Here is an 18,575-nt window from a genome sequence, read left to right on the forward strand (position 1 = left end):
CATTATCGAAGGGAAAAACCGGCTCATAAAGTGCCTCTCCCGTACGTTATACTTGCGGGTTATATAATATGAACTTAAACCGGAGCAGTTTCATTGGAAGTACTATAAAACTTTAGCCCGGCTCTGTCATGCAAATAATGAAACTCCTTATTCCTAGTTCTATATCACCGAACAAAGTTTTCCCGGCCCCGTATATTGTGACAGATTAAAAGTGTCGTATTTCAACTTGAATATTAAAATTTGAACCAACTACTTCTAGAGCCGGGGATTTATTAAAGTTTCGGCGTCGATAAGTTTACTTTATCAGCACTTACCAAATGTTAAGTTCGTAACCGACTTATTGACTTACATTACGAATATCTCCCGGAAACGCGGAGCTCCCGGGGTGGATTCCCCACTGTGGAAGTGAAATCGATGCAGAGGTAAACACGATCTTAATTAAAATCTCATATTCTCCATTAAAAGAGTGTCTGAGCTCGGGAGGTAAATCTTTTTTCAGGCGAGGGGAAAATATAAAACATGTTCTCGATTCATGATTAATTACGAGTCTGGGAGGGCTTCCGGATGAGATTAAACGAGGGCGAGAGCAGACGGGGGCACAACAAGGATGCCGCACCTGTCCTATTTTCAAAATAAAAAATGGAGGCGGCGAGGACACAAAATAAAGATAGACGCGGCGTGGACCCCGAGGCACCAACAAATCAACAATTTCCCCACACAATGATGTTAATTACAAAACAAAACATGAAAGGAACAGTCCAGAATACAACAATTACAATTTTTGCGGCTGTTGATGTTTTTCGCTACATCTAAAAATATGTTAATTGCGAGAGCACAACGCAAACAGCTAACTCCAACACACATCATCCTTGTTTGTGTTTTTCTGGGCGTAATCGCGCGAGAGGAGGCCACCTCCGGCGCGCCCACCCCCGGATAAAAACAACACAATATCTGAGACGGCGAGCGGGCGCTTAATTAAAATAATTGCCTCTCGTTGCCCGATTCTGGCGTGAATTCGCGCGAAAGCCCTCGACTTTTATCCGCCACTCCCCGCCCCCGACTCGCATGACCTGTTGGAAAATATTCGAAAATCCGGAGAGAGCGCATCCAACAAGTGGTGTGTTTGTCGCGTGCTGAAGGCCCCCGGTAAAGTGACGGCCTGTCAGGCGGTTTAATGAGCTGATTGCATATTTAGGGGTGGTTCGCGTGAGCAGTAATGAATGAGAACGCCTAGTCGTTTATAACGCGGCCACCGACTAACCCACATTAACGCACTACGTCACTGCCAAAGAAATCATCATAATCGAAAGGCTATTTTTCAGCGAGTAACAGCCACCACCCCACCTCCAAGCCCGCAATCCAGTGTGTTATCTTATGGAGGTTCGTTTCGCCATTCAAACTTATTCGGGGCGTGGTATATCTGGTTGCCTAACACATGCAAAACGAACCTCCAGACGAGAATACGCGGGATTTCGGGGGTTGATTCTCTTTGCAGTGTCGAGTAAGAGAATTTTTCAACTCACTAATTTCAAAATGACATTTCGTGACCGCATAGTAGTGCGCGAAATAGATGTTTGCGCACTACTATGCGGTCGCAGGACATTTTGAAGCACTAGTGCGCGAAATCGACGTTTGCGCACTAGGGCTTCAAAATCATCCAAAAAGCAATCGCCTTTTTGAGCATTCTGAAAATAACTTGACTTGATAATAATAAACGCCATTTCTCCAATTTGGATGATGAAAATTTCGAAAAAGTGAAAATAAATCGTTATTAATTCGATTCATAAAGGGTATGCGACAAATCAAACATAATGTTATTTATGTTATCAAGGCAAAAATGTGCATCTTTTTTGTCCGAGTCCAGGTTTTCTAGTCGAGGCGGAGCCGAGTGCGTCCGAAAAAGTGTGTACGAAAACGTGCGTCCGAAAAAGAGTTACTTCTTGTCCGCATGGGAGTACGTAAAATTACCTTTTTCATTAAGGGTGCGTAAAAAATGTCTTGTCGCACTCATCTCGTAAATAACTATTCTTCACAGTTTTTGTGCTTGAGTGTGCCGAAAATAAATCCAAACTATCATTATGGTTGTAGCATTCGGAAAATGAATCTTTTTTGGATTTATAAATATTGCGAGATGCCACGCAGTGAAGCCGGTTTAAAAACGGTGGGGAAAATATTTGTTAGGGCTGTGACGCGATTACGTTACGACAGAAGGGAGAGGAGTCGAGATAAAATAAAAAAACAATAAGACAAAAAATCGAACGAATGAATGGAACGAGCGAACATGTTTCGGAGTAGCGTACGTGCCCCGAGGAAAATATTATTTCGTCGAATTTTCCATTCGGAAATGAAATTTGTCGAGCGGTCAATTTTCATTATCGACGCCGCCATCTGGCGGCGGTGTCTTTCCATTTGCAAAGTCTGTGAGTCGTAACGCGCTTTATCTCCGGCGGGCCGGCAATATAGATCGCGATAAAGAGGATTTCGGCATAACCAGCCCCTAATTAAAGGGCGACGTCTCGCCCTCCTAGCAAAACGGCATTAATCTCCGTTCACGGCCTCTCGCCCCCGGATAGTAAACACCTACGCCGTAATAAACTCCGCCAACAATGACGGTGGCGTGAATTTTTTGCGCGGATTCCTGCGAATACATTCCTTGCAGATTAACGCTCCTTCGTCGATCGGTGCGGCGCAAATTGCTCCGGAAGAATGTTTGTTGCGTTTGTTGCGTTTTTTCGCAGTTAATTATAAAATTCTTCGTGGGGCGGCGGCGGCGTCTGGGGGCCCGCCGTTAACTTTAATTGCGCCTGTAAAATAAATATGATGGGGTGCTCAGTTTTATTGTCGCCGTCGTCAAACATATCCCGTAAAGCAAACATTTTCGCAGCGCCTTAACGAGATTCCCTCCCGAACATGATATTGTAATATTTTCGTTAGTCGAGAGCCGTCCTCTCCGAAAAATATAAAATCAGTCCGTCGCGTACGAGAGGCGTCTCCGGAACGATGTGGAGATATTTTTTCGCCGGAAATTTATTACGCCCCATCAAAACTTGAGAGAAAATGGATCATTATATGTAAATTTCAAATGACGTTCTCTTGTTCCTCTTATCACATAATATTTTATTTTACATATATTCGCTCGCAGGAAGGAAGAGGCGCCTCGACGAGCAGATTGCCTCCGAAGCTCCACCTCCATTACACGGAAACAATCACCGAGCTTAACGGTACCTGCGGCACTCGCCACCGCCAGTCCGCAGTGCACATCCTCGGCAGCAGCACCAGGTGACAATGTGAGTCCCTCGTTCTTTCCCCTGCAACGCCTAATCACTATTTCCCTTCGAAGGTTACGTCTGGCGATTCTGGTGTCGTGTCTGCATCTGGTCCTACCCACAGCCCTACCCACTTGCGACTGCTGGGACGGGTACAAAGCCGAACACAACAAAAACGGCTCCCAGTGTGTGGCAGTCAATTTATTCCACATAATGCCCTGCAATATGGCGAAGGCGCCCAAGTGCCAATGTTCCGGGACAGGCAGCAGCATCCTGAAGGACCGAACCGGCACTTGGTGCACCAGATACGCGAACGGTGAAGAGCTGACGAGGTGGCCTTGCGAGAACGCCAAGGAATGGAACGAGTTCTTCGAGAAATATCCGGATTTCATTTGAAATCGAACGCGTGCTATTTATAGCCACAAATGCAGTCGAAAGCAAATCTACATGTACCTATTATACTGGGTGGACGTACAAAAACGACAAATAAAAAAATCAATCACTGATCTGGTTTTAGTACTCAGGACCTCCCTCGAGCTTGCAACGGTGAAAACTGACGACGCAAATTTTTTGTGTATCGAATTCTCTCCAATTATCGATTCAATTATTTTCATTAAATGTCAAATAATGAACATTTAAGGCCGCAATTAATGCACAAACAGAACGGAATGAAGTTAGATAAAGCGGAACAAACACGCATGGTCAATTTGTTTGGCAAAAAGACCATTTGTACAAAATATTCGATTTAATAATTTCGATATTAATGTTTCATTTTTCGATTAGAATTTATGACGACCGCAGCGAATCGACTAACAAATTGCAACACGATCCAGGTGTGCATTTTTTATGAGTTGGAAATCAAAAATCAAGTCGCGATTTGCAGGTATCGATGAATTCGTTGCGCGTCTAGGTGATGCGCAAATGCGCAAACTTGTTTTGAATGCGTAGTGCATCCATAACTCGCCCATTTAGTCGTCGATAACTCCCAATAAAATTTTGATGGGGTTCTACAATCACCGATGAAAAACTCGCGACCCTTGGAACAACTTACAAAGCGTTCGCAAACAACAAGAAAAACTTGTTGTCGCGACCCGAGTGATTGAGAAACCACAAAGCACAACAAACATCTTTCACTGTCAAGGTCAACTTAGTCTTTAATGACAAATAAGTGGACTCCGCCCCCTCCCGTTTACTTATTAATAGGTCCCCCGATCCCTCGCCCATTCCAACATCGAGCATCATGTAGGTACGTCGAAATCTCCCAATCAATTTTTACACCGATTTTTTGCAGGAAGCTGGCGTTGTTGTGTGTTTTGTCCGCGGTCGTCGTCGCCTCCGAAGTGACCAACGAGAGCGACTGCAAGTGTTGGGAGGACTTCAAACCCGAGAAGGGTGCCACCGGGAGTTACTACTGCAGGGGTGAGAAGAACCACCGAATTTTCGGGTGCGGCGAGGACAAACCCCCCATTTGTAAGTGTGAGGTCGAGGGGAAGATAATCGAGCAGGATTTAGGCGAGACCAATTGTCTTTCTGTCAATTCGAAGGACGGGCGGTGGTGCCACAACAAGGAAGAGTTCCAGGAGTACTTCAGGAAGCATCCCGAGCATGCCATTTATGACTGAATGTCAGTACATTGCTAACAATTACATAATAAAACTGTGACAAAGAAAGTAGAACTGGTTTTTATTAAAAAAAAAAAAAATGATGATGAGTATTTAGCGGTACTTTACGAGCGGCACGGTTGGTACTCGTGAGGTGTTTCTTCAGACAGTTATTCGACAAGATGAGTTCATTCTTCGTACTGGTCGAGGTCGACGACAAAATTAAGTGAAGTTCCGGACATAATCTTCATTTTATGACACAACAGTTTCTTTTGCGTTTCAACTTTACTTCTGAGAAATCATTATTTACTTAAATAACAATAATACATTGTGAGAATCTTTCCTACATCGTGTTTATCTTGCAATTACCATTCGATTATGCATGATGAATCTTGATTATCACCACACTCGACCAGTTAAATAACCATCGCATTACAATACTTTCGACAGCAAGAACCATCAAACTCGCTGCACTAGCACTGTTTGCGCTCAATCTTAAGGCCAAATTAAAATGCGTTAAATGCCTCCAACAAACACTTTCCTCCTTCCATCTATCCAATTTACAAATTTATTATATATAAAAAAATGATCTGCGATGTTTTCGCACTCGACACACCATGTGAGCAACCGAATTTCTTGTCCTGCAAACTTCTCTGACATTTTCTTTCAGGAAACTGTTCCTGTTGTGCATCGTGTTGGCCGTCGCCGCCGACAAAAACGTGACCGACGAGAAGGACTGCCAATGCTGGGAGAACTTCAAGCCGGAGAAACTGGAAGACACCGGAAGTTACTACTGCAGAGGGGCAAAAAACCACAGGATTTTCAGCTGCAACGACGAAAAACCGCCGATTTGCAGATGCGTGGTGGACGGGAAGACGATCAGTTTGGACCTGGGGGAGACGGATTGTCTGAGCGTGAACGCTAGGGCGGGAGAATGGTGCGAGAACAAGGACGAGTTCCAGGAGTACTTCAAGGATCATCCAGGGCACGGCGCGCAAGACTAAGATTCGAAGGGAAAAATGTCTTTGTAATTTAGTCGGAAGACGTGCGGGAATAAAATTGATTGTGCGCTATCTGTGGGTTTTTAATTGGGGGTCGAAAGGTCGTCGATTTGTAAATGTTTGGCTAATGGTTAAATAATTGGACACACGAGTTGGGAAAAATTAATTGGTCGGAAATCGAGAGAAATCGAGGGTGGTGTGGAAACGGACAGAGTGGATTGGATTTTTTGCAAGTAGTAAACCGCGCAGAATTGATGGCGAATAAACAGAAAAACGTTTAAATCATCTTTCTTGACCGGATTTATTAATAGAGATTGTAAATTGCGACCTCGTAAAAATCCGCAGATTCAAATAAATATTTGCTCGGTGCGGATGCATCGGGGATAACTCCAATATCAAACAGCGCTCGAAAAACACAAAGGTCACGATTTTTTCGCCGATGAACGTTATTTACCAAGAGCGATCGGACCCAACCCCTCGACGCCCTCCTAACTGACTCCAATTAAGCCCAACTAAGTTCCACTAGTTTCAATTTCGAACTCGAATTACCGCCCGAACGTGACGAAATATCTTCTCATTAATAATCTCTTATTTGTTATTGCACTGCGTAAACTGTAAATACCCGGATTGTTTATGACTCTTCGGATTTCCCGCAGTCGGATCAATCAATAAATAGAGCGTCTCTCATTAACCCGGCAACATTTACATTTGAGATGTGAGTCAACAGTGCTGTTTAAACGCTGAGTGCGAGGTCATTTTCAGGAATTTTCGGTTGGCCACCATGGCCCAGGTGGTGGGAGGGCGACTGTCACTGCTGGGAGGACTTCAACAGGGTGAAAGGAGGGCGTCTACTTCTGCTAAGGCGTCAAGCACAACCGCGTCTGATCAGCCTGGACCTGGGGGAGACCAAGTGTCTGTCGGTGATCCAGGGCCGTGACGGGATCCAAGGCCGCCTTCCAGCGCTACTTCCGAAGCCACCCCTCGCACGACCTCGCCGCCTCGTTAAATTGAATAATTTAATTGGAATAGTTTATTTATCACCGGTGGGCTTTGTGCAAATGCGTCCGCTTTAATTATTAAATTTATTGCGTTTCCGTCTCGCTAATTTCCTCTTCTTTCGTGCTCCCTCGTCGGCCTTTCATAAATCTGTCATTTTTTACGATCGCTGTCGTCGTGCGGGTCCGTCCTATTGTGCTCCTTTCGAAAAACCTCCCCTTCATTGTTGCTTCCTCCGCGTGACAAATCTGCACGCATGCAAATGCCCCTCGATTCCAGCCGGTTTGGCGGAGTGAATGCGCCGCGTCGAAAAACCAAGATGGTGTCATCCCCGGGGACGGCGCATTTGCATCACAAACAAAAACAATTAAGACGCAAACTTTTCTCTCAACGTCCGTGTTGATTGTCGCACTTTTTATTATTCTTATTCGCAGCGCGACCAACTTTTCGCCGATCCAAAAAACGAAGATGTTCCATTAACTGCACATTTACATAATGGAATTTTTTCCCGCCGTCGCACAATAATAAAATCCATAAAAACTTCCTCCGGGATCGAACCACCCGGACACGGAAATTAACGGAATCGCCACTTTTTAAGGGAGGGTCTCGTTTTTTATTAAGGCGCCGCCGAGTTATGGAAACGCTCCTCACGAATGCCGTTCGGTCTCTCCGGTCGTAAATGCGGAACGGCCCACCTAAGTCTACTATAAAATAGGCTGCGATATATATGATATATCCCATTTCTGAGATTGACATTTCATACGTCAATTTATTTGCCCCTGCACGGAAACTTTACTGGCACTTTTTACGACTTGTTCTCCGTTTACGTATCCCCCCGAAGAGATGAGCATCAAGTACGTGCGCTCGTCGACACCGATCCGCAACGTAACCGTAACGATCGACCAATCGCGCCACTCACGTGACACGACCGCGTCCCCGTTGGCCCGGAGCGATGCGTTACAGAGTCACGTGACGCACCCGTCGTCCTCGTTGGCCCGGAGCGATGCGTTACGGCGTCACGTGACGCGCGGCGTCCCCCGTTCGTCCTGTTACGGTTACGTGGCGAAAAACACAAAGGAAAACGGACCGGGAAGTGCACACGGACAAAGGGAGATGCGGCCGCTCTCCCTAATTTATGTCTGGAACAACAATTAGATTAGTTGCCCCACATAATAATCTCGAGGAGCGCGCTATTCATTGCACTATCAACTTGTGTAATTGCTTCTGGAGCACAATGGATATACACAATATTCAAACTAATGCGATTCAGCGGATCCGAAATGCCTGAAACATGTGTGGAAGCGGTCTCGTTCCGCCATCATTCAAAATTATCGGGAGCGTTAAATATGCGAAAAATGCAAACACAAACAGTTGTGTCGTTCAGATTTGTCGTATTAATCGCTTGTTTTCCAAAATGTGGAAGGGTCACGTTTCAAAAGACAAATTAGAGTCGATTCAAGGCCTGGAATGTATTGTGAAAGGCCTTCACAATACACTCTAATGAGATACCAGAGATTTTGGGAATAATTCGAAGGTAGTTAGGTTCGAAACAAAAAAGCTCCACAATGAAAACATTTTATTTTTGTGTTCCTGGTTAGGTGTGGGCGTGTTTCAGAGGTATATAAATGTGATATATATAGTAATGAAAATATTTCTCGCCCACACTTGACTAATGGGATATATTGGGATATTCAAAATAATTATAAGCTAGTTGATTCTGGTTTTGTGTGTCAGTGAAATAGCCACAGATCCACGGTCAAATCTAAAATGAGGTCCCGGCATTTAATTAATTCTGAAATGTATCGAAATTCGTTAAAAACATGAAACGGTACATCGATCGCTGGACCAAACACCGACAAAAAATGTGTACCGTACTTTTTTTCTCCGGTTGTTCTCGATGTTTGCTCGGCTACAAAAAAATCAGAAATATCCATAACGCAAAGCACTTAATAAAAAATTTTCATGTCGAGATTAGCAGTAAACAATAAACGTTGAATTCATCGATTTTGTTGCAAAGTACGGAAACTGTATCGAGTTTATGACGTAATAATAGATATTATTTGCTATTTGCTGTACCATAAAGTTGCGAAATTGCCCAATAAGATATATGGGAATTATGGGATCAACGGCAACATGATGTGTACGAGGCTTGCTGGGGTCACGCTTACAATGAGTGTGTTATTGCAAAAAAAAAAAAAAATTTGAACGTATAAAACGGGACATAAAAAAGTTGTTTCTCCCTCAATTTACAGAAAAATGTTACGGTTATGGCAATTGAAAGAATGAAAAGAAGAGGGTCGAGGGACTGTAGAAATGTACGAAAGAGAGACACACCAAGTTACTAAGAAAGAGGGAAAAGGGTTGAAGGACAAAAATGCAAGTCAAAATGAGAAGAAGGGGAAAGGAAAAACCAACTGATTTGGGGTAGAGCTTTTAAAAGAAAATAGAAAATAGGACTGGATCTAAAGGAAAATTAAATATTTCTAAGGAGAAAATGGACGAGAAGAAAAACTTGGATGGAGAAAAATGTAAAACTTCATGAAGTCAGTGAGTGGTTTTCAAAAAGAAAAGGACATTTTGGAAATATCTAAGCTGAGAAAAACTGTTTCTCTTCGTAACCTACCATACGAAAGGAATCTACTGAAGATCAGGAAGTCTTACAGAAACTCCCACTAAAGAAAATATAAGTGCTATGAATAAAGAAAGAGATCAATGAAGTATCATGACAGTAAATTATGAAAATAGAGCAACAAATGTTGATGGAACTTTTCAATCACTAATCAGAAATCTAGATCGTTAAGAATACCAGTTATTTACATGAGTAAATAATAACAAAATGACTAACTTATTGAGAAATAAATCAAACCGGCTCCGCCCTCTGATTACTTATTAACAAATCCTCTGACTCCTTCGCCCATTCGTCATCACCGCCTCTATACGACACATCATGTGACCAAGAAGAACGACTGCAAGTGTTGGGACTTCAAATTCAACATGATCAAGCTTCTGCAGGCGTTAAAAATCACGACCGTATTTTCACCTGAAATGAGGAAAAACTTCCGATTTTAAGCGTAAAGGTGAGAGAAGAAAAATAATCGAATCGAATTGAGGCGAGCTTCATTATCCGCATGTCAATGAGAACAGTAGACATTGGCTTTGCAAGACTTGGAAACAATTAAGAACAATAAATGTCTGTCAAAGAAAATTGAGTTGTTTTATTTAAACAATGTCAAAAATAATTATTTAGCGGTATTTCCAAGAACGACACAGTTGGTACAGTGACTGATGTAGGTACGGTTATTTAACACTACGAAGAGTCAAGGTCGGTGACAATGGTAAAAACTCTTCACATGGCGGTTTTCTATGGAACAGAAAAAATCTTTTGACGGATCCATCCAAATTTTAGATAGCAAGCAAACAAAAAGCACGAAAAGAATAGATGTTCTTTGTAGGGATTCTTTCTCTTCGAAAACCACCACGAAAGAAAAATAAAAAAATATGAAGATTATTAAGAAAAAAAGGATAGGTAAGGGTGAGGTAAGAACTTCTGGATCTTGCTAGGTACTCCAAAGTAGAAGTACGAAGGTAAATAAGATCGCAAAAGGGTGTGGAGAGAGGTAGTGTTTGGATTCTCTCGTGGGCTGTGACCTTGGAAATATTTGTGCGAAGATGGAGCGATAAACCAGTGAAAAATCTGTAAATGAAAACTGACTGCTTTACAGGCAAATAGACGAGAGGGAGAGAGAGAGAGAGAGAGAGAGAATGACGATGTTGGTAATTGTTCACTTTAACTACTTCTGGATTTTTTTCGAGTTTTTTCTGGCTAGACAGCCTCAGGGCGTCCTCCTAGATCGTTTCCCACCATTCAAACCTTGTGCAAATGCCTTTTTTTTCTCTATTGTTGTGTTTCAAGGTCGCGTCAAGGTCGCGCCAATGTCTTAGTATAACTAAAGGGCAAGGAAAATTCATTTGCAGAAGGTTTGAGTGGTGAAAAACGATGCAGGAGGACGCCCTGAGACTGTCTATCCAGAAAAAACGGGAAAATTCCAGAAGTAGCTAAAGTGAACAATGACCACGATGTTTTCCGGTCGGTTTGTAGCGCCTACTTGAGACCGATATTCGTCGTTTGAGCAGATATGACTTATCGCCCATGAGAAAATCCAATACCTCTAATAAAGTAAACTGAGGATGAAGCAAAAATGTGAATTAAGTAGAAAAGGGATTAGAAAGTAAAAAACTAGTATAATAACAGAAGAGGACAAGGCGATTGATCAAGAGACAAATAAGGAAAAAGAGCTTGCAGGAATGTACGTCTTGGTATATAAAAAAATGTGTGTTAACCTGTGTAGTGCAAAGTTTATTTGGACAAGAACATCACAACGTGCTTGTGAGTCTAATGAAAACTGAAGAATCATGTTGACCATGATCAACGTCAATACAGAAAAAAAGAAATAATGTTGTTCGTCTCTTTAAGAATTGGAAAACAAAGTTATCCATCTTGTGGTTTGTCCGCCTGTCGGCTATGCAACCACCGACACCCCCTCGCCGGGGCGGACGTCTCGGTCGACCGCAAAAAGGACGAAAATTTCCGTAAGAGTCTAAATTAAATACGGCAAGTTTTAATGGGAGCGTTTACTAGTCGACGAATTCGCCCGTTCCGGCGTCGTCAGCGCTGCAACAAATAATCAACAAAATAACTAACTTCGCTAACTCGCATGAATATTCAGCAAGTTGTAGACTGCCTAATCCATCAAGATCTTCGGGAACGCTGCCGTGATAAACACAAAGTGGAGACGCACCGTCCCACCCCCAGCATAATTCAATTACAATAACCCATGTGGAAATTAGCGACGGCCAGATCGAAGCCGTCCCCGTCAGAATCGCCGAACTGACCGACGTCGCCCATAAATCTCAATATAAGATGCAGGCGCACTAAACGCCTTAAGGGTAACGTTAGCGCTCCCGGAGAGGGTCTAATCCCTTCTATCATTACGGCGGCCGTCCAAGCGGTAAATCTTGACCGGGTATTCCGGTTCAGATCTTTTCGCCGCCGACCGAGAGGGAAAAACCGGCGGAAAAGTGTCCGGGCGCCTCACCCCCCCAAGATTAAATTAATCCGAGTAAACACAATTAATTCGTGAATGCGGCGAAAATCATCGCTTGAAAAGGGCCGAGACTCGTTCATTAATTATTGAAAAATCGCGAGCGGTCCGCAAACAGACCCAGAAATCAATTAGAGGATTGCAGAGAGATTAGGGCGACGAGGAAAGCTCGCGTTCGGGTGGGAAATCGCCGAAAATATGTCAGAAGCTGCATCCGTTTGTTACGAATCGTCAACCATCATTCAACTGGAATATTAATAGTTCTAGTCTGACACCCGAGCGTTCTACATAAATATACCGAGCGGTAGGAGAGGAGGAACATTTGTCACGAACGCTCCAGGAAATTATTCGCGATTTCAGGCGGTCTTTCCGCGGAACGGTCAAAGAAATGACGGAAGCGAGACCGAACCGGCCTAATAATGGCCCCCGACTGCGCTAAGGAGCTTCCGGAGATCGTGTCGGAGATAATGTGTAATGGCCGCGATAAATTTGAATAAAAAAGCAACATTTCGAGTGGAAACGAGGATTTGGGGCGACCACCGCGAGTCTTGGAGGAGTTATGCGACGCGCGAAACCAAGACCGGTTTGGGGGCGGCTGCAGGTTGCAAAATTCGATTTGGGCATTAGACAGATTACGCGGTGGCACCCTTGTTGGACCAACTAATTACAATCCGACAGTGTAAACAAACCGGCAAAATAAAAATATGTCGTTCCCTTTGCCGAATCCCGGCCTAATCCACGAACTTACCCTAAAACAACAGCGTCAACGTACGTGACTCGTTAAAACGTAGCCCGTAATGACCTGTGAGAAATGAGCCGAATGGGAAATGGCAAGAAGCTTCCGAAATAAAAGTTTGTTGTTATTGTTGCGCGTTTTAATTTAAGTTAGAGGACGGGGTGGGAGAGAGAGAGGGTGAAAACGAGAATAAGACGAATTGGAGTTTTTCCATAATAAAACATACTCCCCCGGAAAAATGATAATGGAATAAATAATAATTTCATTCAAATGCTTTCTTCCATTTTTCATCCGGCTAATAGCTTTATGATTGAATTCTGAATCAAGTATTACGTGATGTTGTTGTTGTGACACTAATTTCCTCCGTGAAAGTAATAGAGTGCACCGCGGAACAAATGTTTCAAACGCGGACGAACCCTTGTCCGAGGGGTAAAAATACCGCGAATCGATGATTACGCCGAATCTAAAAGCTTCATTAATATTTTCGAGCGCCGGCTGCAAAATTTCAACGGTCGCCGGGGCAACGGTAATGTTAGTTAATAACGAGCTTTAAAATATAATAATTTCGTCCAAACAAAACAAAAAAAAAGCTTGCAGGCAACAGTTTCGACAATTTTCGTTCACCCGCACCAAGTTTTTAATTGCCAATATCCAACTCTTAACAAGTGATCGGACGGAGCTTTTAATTACCCCACCCCCGTCGATCCTCCAACTTCCGGCAACGACCTATTAGATTTATTTATTATTCAGAGAGCCCGACGGGAATAACACTTCCAATTTAACAAATCGAGAATCGTCGCGATAAGCTCAAGCGAACATTTTTTCCCTCCGGTTTGAACCGAGCCGGTGTTATTATTTATCGAGGGTGACATGGCAACGTGGCCCGGAGCTCCCCGAAATTACAGATGTCTTGCGCAACATTCATCATACAAAGTACCCAATAATTCATTCCGAGCTATAGGTGAAATTTAATCGGGGAAGCCCCGATCCGGGGACCCCCACGAGAAGAAGACGAGATTCTAACGAGCAACAAATTATTGAAGGAAAAACGGATTGTCCGCCGGCTCTTCCGTAAATAAGATGCCGCATGAAAGGGAATAGAGTCGTTCGGTGCAATTTATGGGTTTAATTTCGGCGGAATAAACAAGGTGATCCGAATACATCAGCCTGCCTGTATAACCGGGGATAATTTACTGGATTAATATCGCACGAACAGCCGAGCCTCTTGGATCATCATCGAGAGTCGAACTTTACGACCGGGAGGTGGCGCCTTGCGCTGCGCCTCACCGACACTCGACGCACCCCGCGCTTATAACAGCGCGCCTCGACCTTGGACGGCCGGTTTTTTCGCGAGTGTGCCTCTCTCGCGAGATTTATCGCGGGCCGTGGCCGATGTATCATTGTTGCCGGGACGTAAATCACCTGTACACTCCATTAAAAACGGCTTCAAAGTTTTCAGCAGTTCCGGAGTGCATTCGGGCCGCTCCGCCATAAAACTCCCCAGCAGAAGGAAGCTCCACCGAGTCTCGGTGTGCTTTGTGCGACTTTAAAACAAACGCTATGTGCACATTTACGTATAAATTGCTACACTTTCCGCCCACCGCCGCCAACTTCGCCTCCGTTACTGCAGCTTTTCAATTGTCTCGCAGCCGCCTATTCAATTGCTCGATTGTATGATTCCCCGAGTCCTGATGACAATCGTGAATTGCTACCGTCCTTGTGCATAGACCAACTAATTGTACAATTTCACGGTGATGGGGCTTTGTTCCGACGTGTTTTCTCCTCTTGCGATTCGAGACGTCCACGTGTGCCGATCTAGGACAGTTCTGGTGGGTCGTTGACTCCTGGTCCCCAAAAAGGAGAAAGAGGGGTGCTCCGTTTCTCGACCTGGGGAACTGTCCTTTCGGGAAAGTAAAAGTGTGACGGAGTCGATTGGTGTAATGCCGGTTTGGTATTTTGGCCGCCTCCCAAGTCCAATTTATTATTATTGTGTCTTTGAACGGTGAAGGGTGGCGAAGGTCGATCTCCGACCTAACAACCTAATTATAAACTTTGCTCTTTAAGACAATTTACTCGAGCGAGACACACCTGTTACAACCTTAATTATTAATGCTGCTAATATATCAGGCATTAATTCACCCCCTGAGCCGGGGCTTATTGTCTCGAGATGTCTTCGGGCTTCTTAATTAATTCGATTTTTTCGCGCCCGAGGCTCCCTTTGTGGGCGCAAAACACAAAGGCGCCAACATCCCTTAAGACCACCGACGCACAACGCCAAAAAACATGCCACTCTGTCCATCACGAATCGAAAAAATCTTCCCAACGACAAAACGTCTTTGTTGCGACTTGCAAAACGGGACTGCAAGGTCATCGATGGAGGGAGAATCCTGAATAATTTCGGGAGTCGCTCTTTTGAAAACTGGACGTTCCGTGTCGCGTCCTGGTCCCCACCCCTTTGCTCGTTACGGAAACATGAACCCTTCCCGAAGGTGCTCCGCCGCCATAATTTTATATTTATATGGAGGCATCGGAGGGACGTTATGAAGAAGTGGCCCCCGTTCGGCCGGAAATTACCGAACATTGAATTACACGCCTGCGGTAACCGACCCGAATAAGGGAGGAATTTTAATGTCAACACCACGTGCCGCCCCTACGAGATTATGCGTGACGAATAAAGACCACCTCCTTGACCCGATCGGGTCGAACGTAACTCAACCCCTCGATTTTACGTCTCCATTAAAACGTTGTTTATGGCAGGTGGTGGCGCGCTTCTAATTATTACCGGACCGAATTGACGTGGCGGCGGAGGATTTCGGTGGCGGCGCCCCTCGCGGACGTAAAACGCGAGGGATTTATTGCGTTCCGGTTCGAATTCATTAATTCCGAGTTGTTTGGATCTTGGTAATTATTTTCGGGGGGGCGGAAATAAAATCGCCACGCCGTCCCCTTGCGGAATAATGCGGCGGCGGGCTTTCAGCTCATAAATTGGAAATTCGTAATATCCTGTTCCCTGCAGTTGTATCTTACGTGTGTATTTCAATTGGGACGACCATAATATAAATTCCGGACTGACAGTTAATTCCGTCGAAATTAATTTTGCATCAGGCAAACATTCAATTTATGAAATTTTTATGGTTAAATGGACGGGTGGAGGCGAGATTTTACATTGATTAAAAAAATACAAGAGAGCCACTCCGACGTTTAACTCCGGATTGACTGGTAATTTGTATAGTCTGATGGGGCGATTTTTCACCGGAGAAGATTAGTGTCCGTGATTAAAGAAGCACCCTCCGCTCGAAATGAAAACTTCAAGAGTTATGGCCTATTATATTTTATTGACAAGAAAGTACTTAAATTTTAAAGGTTTCGGAGGCGAGGACTCTCGTCGCGAAAACACCGATTTTACAAATATTGACGAAAGTCGCGCAATTAAAAAAGAAAGACAGCCGACGAACGCCTCTTCAATATTCCATTGTCGTTCGCGCTCTGTCATAAAAAGATTTTTATTTTTACTGTGCCATAAAATGAGAAGAAACACATTTTAACTTATTTCGACCCTTATAATATCAAGTTATGGAAGTTTTTTATTTTGGACGGTTCACATGCGAGGAATCACAATGTCCGCAAGTGTTAATGCGGAAATTTTCACCAACGACGCCACTCACAACCCAATTAAGAACGTTTCAAAGCGTCCGGAAAAGATTCAGACGTTTCGATGGCGAAACATCGGCAATTAGCATGAGGGCACCGCAATTAACTCGCGACTTCGCCGCTTCATGCCAAGTGATCCGTCTGTCACAGTTTTGCCAACGTAACGCATAAATATTTGCACGAAATGGTACGCTGCCAGTGCAGAACGCATCATCTTGTCGGTGAACTGGGCCAGAAAATGTAGACACGTTAAAATAAAAAGAAAGTGTGAGAAAATAGGGACAGAAAGTGTAGATACTCTTGGACTAGCTCGGGAATGACGCAGGGATGCCCGCTGGGACAGAGTCTGCTTCCGGGGTGTATACAGGTCGTGCACGATTGGTGTGAATTTGACACATTTTGTGGTGTACCGCAGGGCGGTTTCTGCGGACCGATCCTCGCGCAACAATTTATGTCTGTTTAAAGTTTAACATGAGAAAAACGCAGTAAAACCCGGTGCAGTTCCAGCTGGAATCTCCAGACAACGGTTGCCGGTTTATATCATGCGCCGTGAAAAAATATGAGGTTCAACTTTAGTCGCTTATGGAGCTGTAAACATGCTAGTTCCGCAATAAAAACCGTACAACTCCGGAATAGTTTGGAAACGTTTCCAATTTACTGGTGGAAAATCGGTAAAAATTCCGGGAGTCCGGGTAAGGCAGCAGCACATCCATCCGGGCCATAAATCATTGGTAAGGCAGTAAAGTGCGCGTGTGGCCCGCGAAGCTGCAGACACTTCTTGTTATCCGCACTAAATTCGTTTAGAATGTAATGTTTGATTGCGCGTAGTGACGTTTTAATGCGGCTTCCCCGCCGAACTTGGAAACAGTCCTGGATAGAGCCGGAGTTTCGGGCGAGTTCAGCAACTTTGTTCGACGCTAATCACTACGTACCGCAAGTCAACCGAGTGGACTTATGCTAAACCGCCCCTTTCGAGTTTAACAGGCGTCGCACAGAGACTGACGAATCTCGTCGTGATGACGCTGACGTCGGAACTTTCAGCTTCCCGGAGCACGTGTCGCCGATAAAGCACATCATGAATACGAATCCGGAACTAGGAATGCAAATTAAACGGTACACAACGGGGCGGCCGTTATTATTTCGTACCGGCCGGATTCCGGGGACCCACCAGACAATGACGGCGACACGAGAAATTTTAATTTTTTTTCGTCGAGCCCCCCCCCCCCCGCGCGCAAATTTCCAGTTGTAAATTTGGCGATGGCGGGTCTCACGCCCCGACGCCTCCTCCTCTCTGATATGAAATTTATTTGCGAACGAGCCCAAAACAAAGTCGTAACAGAGAATGTGGGTCAGGAGGGACCCGAGGCGTGGATAAACGACGTCCCTTGTCCGACTACTCCCACTGATTAGACGGGGGCGACACCGTCCGACGACTTCGCATCCTTTGACGTTTTCTATTCGTTTAAACGGGATAATGCCGCCGGAATTCGTACTAACTAATCCCCGGAACGACTCCGGGATGAACATATAATTTTTTCGCTCGCCTCCTCTCGTTGCGGCTTCGCGCAGAATAAAGAAATGCTTTGTGAGGAGGCGAGCTTAAGACGAATTGAATTTTTCCCAATCCCCGGAACTTGTTGTTCCCTAGATGGAGGGGATTATGTTCGGGCCGATTCTGTTTTTCTTTACAACTTATATTTAGACAGGGGATTCGGTTTTTCCTCCGTTTCGGTCTATACCTGTTCGGAAAATGTCATCCTGATGGGCGTTTAATTATCGAAACTGCCGAAATCCTGCGGTATCTTGCTGCAGGTAATAACCAGGATGTTGTACATTCCGCATCCCGTGTTCCTGTGACGTTCATTTGCCATTACATTTCGTCATCCGCATTCGCATTTTATGTTTACGGAACAAATACATCCCGCCAGACCGTGATGCAGTTTGTGTAGGCAGGCGCATCGACGCCATTACTGTAATTAAAAGTTAATCCTTCATCAAAGTGACTGTTTTTGTTATTTTTAAATTACGTGCGGATGTTACGTTCCGGGTTATAAAATTCGGCCATTTATTGCGTTCCACACTCGGACCGTTGCAAAATTCCCCGCGAGCTTTTAATCCCGACCTGACGATGGCCCCCCACAAAAAATAAAACGCTCTTCGGGGGTGATCCGGACGCCACCGCCGTTTCGTTCGATCATTATTTATAAGTGACACATTTATCG

General features: G+C 44.4%; 1 protein-coding gene and 1 long non-coding RNA gene across 7 annotated transcripts in view; one reads left to right on the top strand and one right to left on the bottom strand.

The window, feature by feature from the left end:
* Positions 1-18,575, bottom strand: part of LOC138123190 (zinc finger protein 541) — a 117,004-nt gene that overhangs the window by 51,977 nt on the left and 46,452 nt on the right. The gene's annotated exons all lie outside the window — the stretch shown is intronic.
* Positions 3,057-5,940, top strand: LOC138123479 (uncharacterized). The gene is made up of 4 exons (XR_011156809.1): positions 3,057-3,071; positions 3,143-3,287; positions 3,341-4,508; positions 4,558-5,940. It is a non-coding gene; the product is annotated as an uncharacterized lncRNA (long non-coding RNA).

This window comes from Tenebrio molitor, chromosome 2 (assembly GCF_963966145.1).
Source record: "Tenebrio molitor chromosome 2, icTenMoli1.1, whole genome shotgun sequence".
In the NCBI taxonomy this organism is placed as follows: domain Eukaryota; kingdom Metazoa; phylum Arthropoda; class Insecta; order Coleoptera; family Tenebrionidae; genus Tenebrio; species Tenebrio molitor.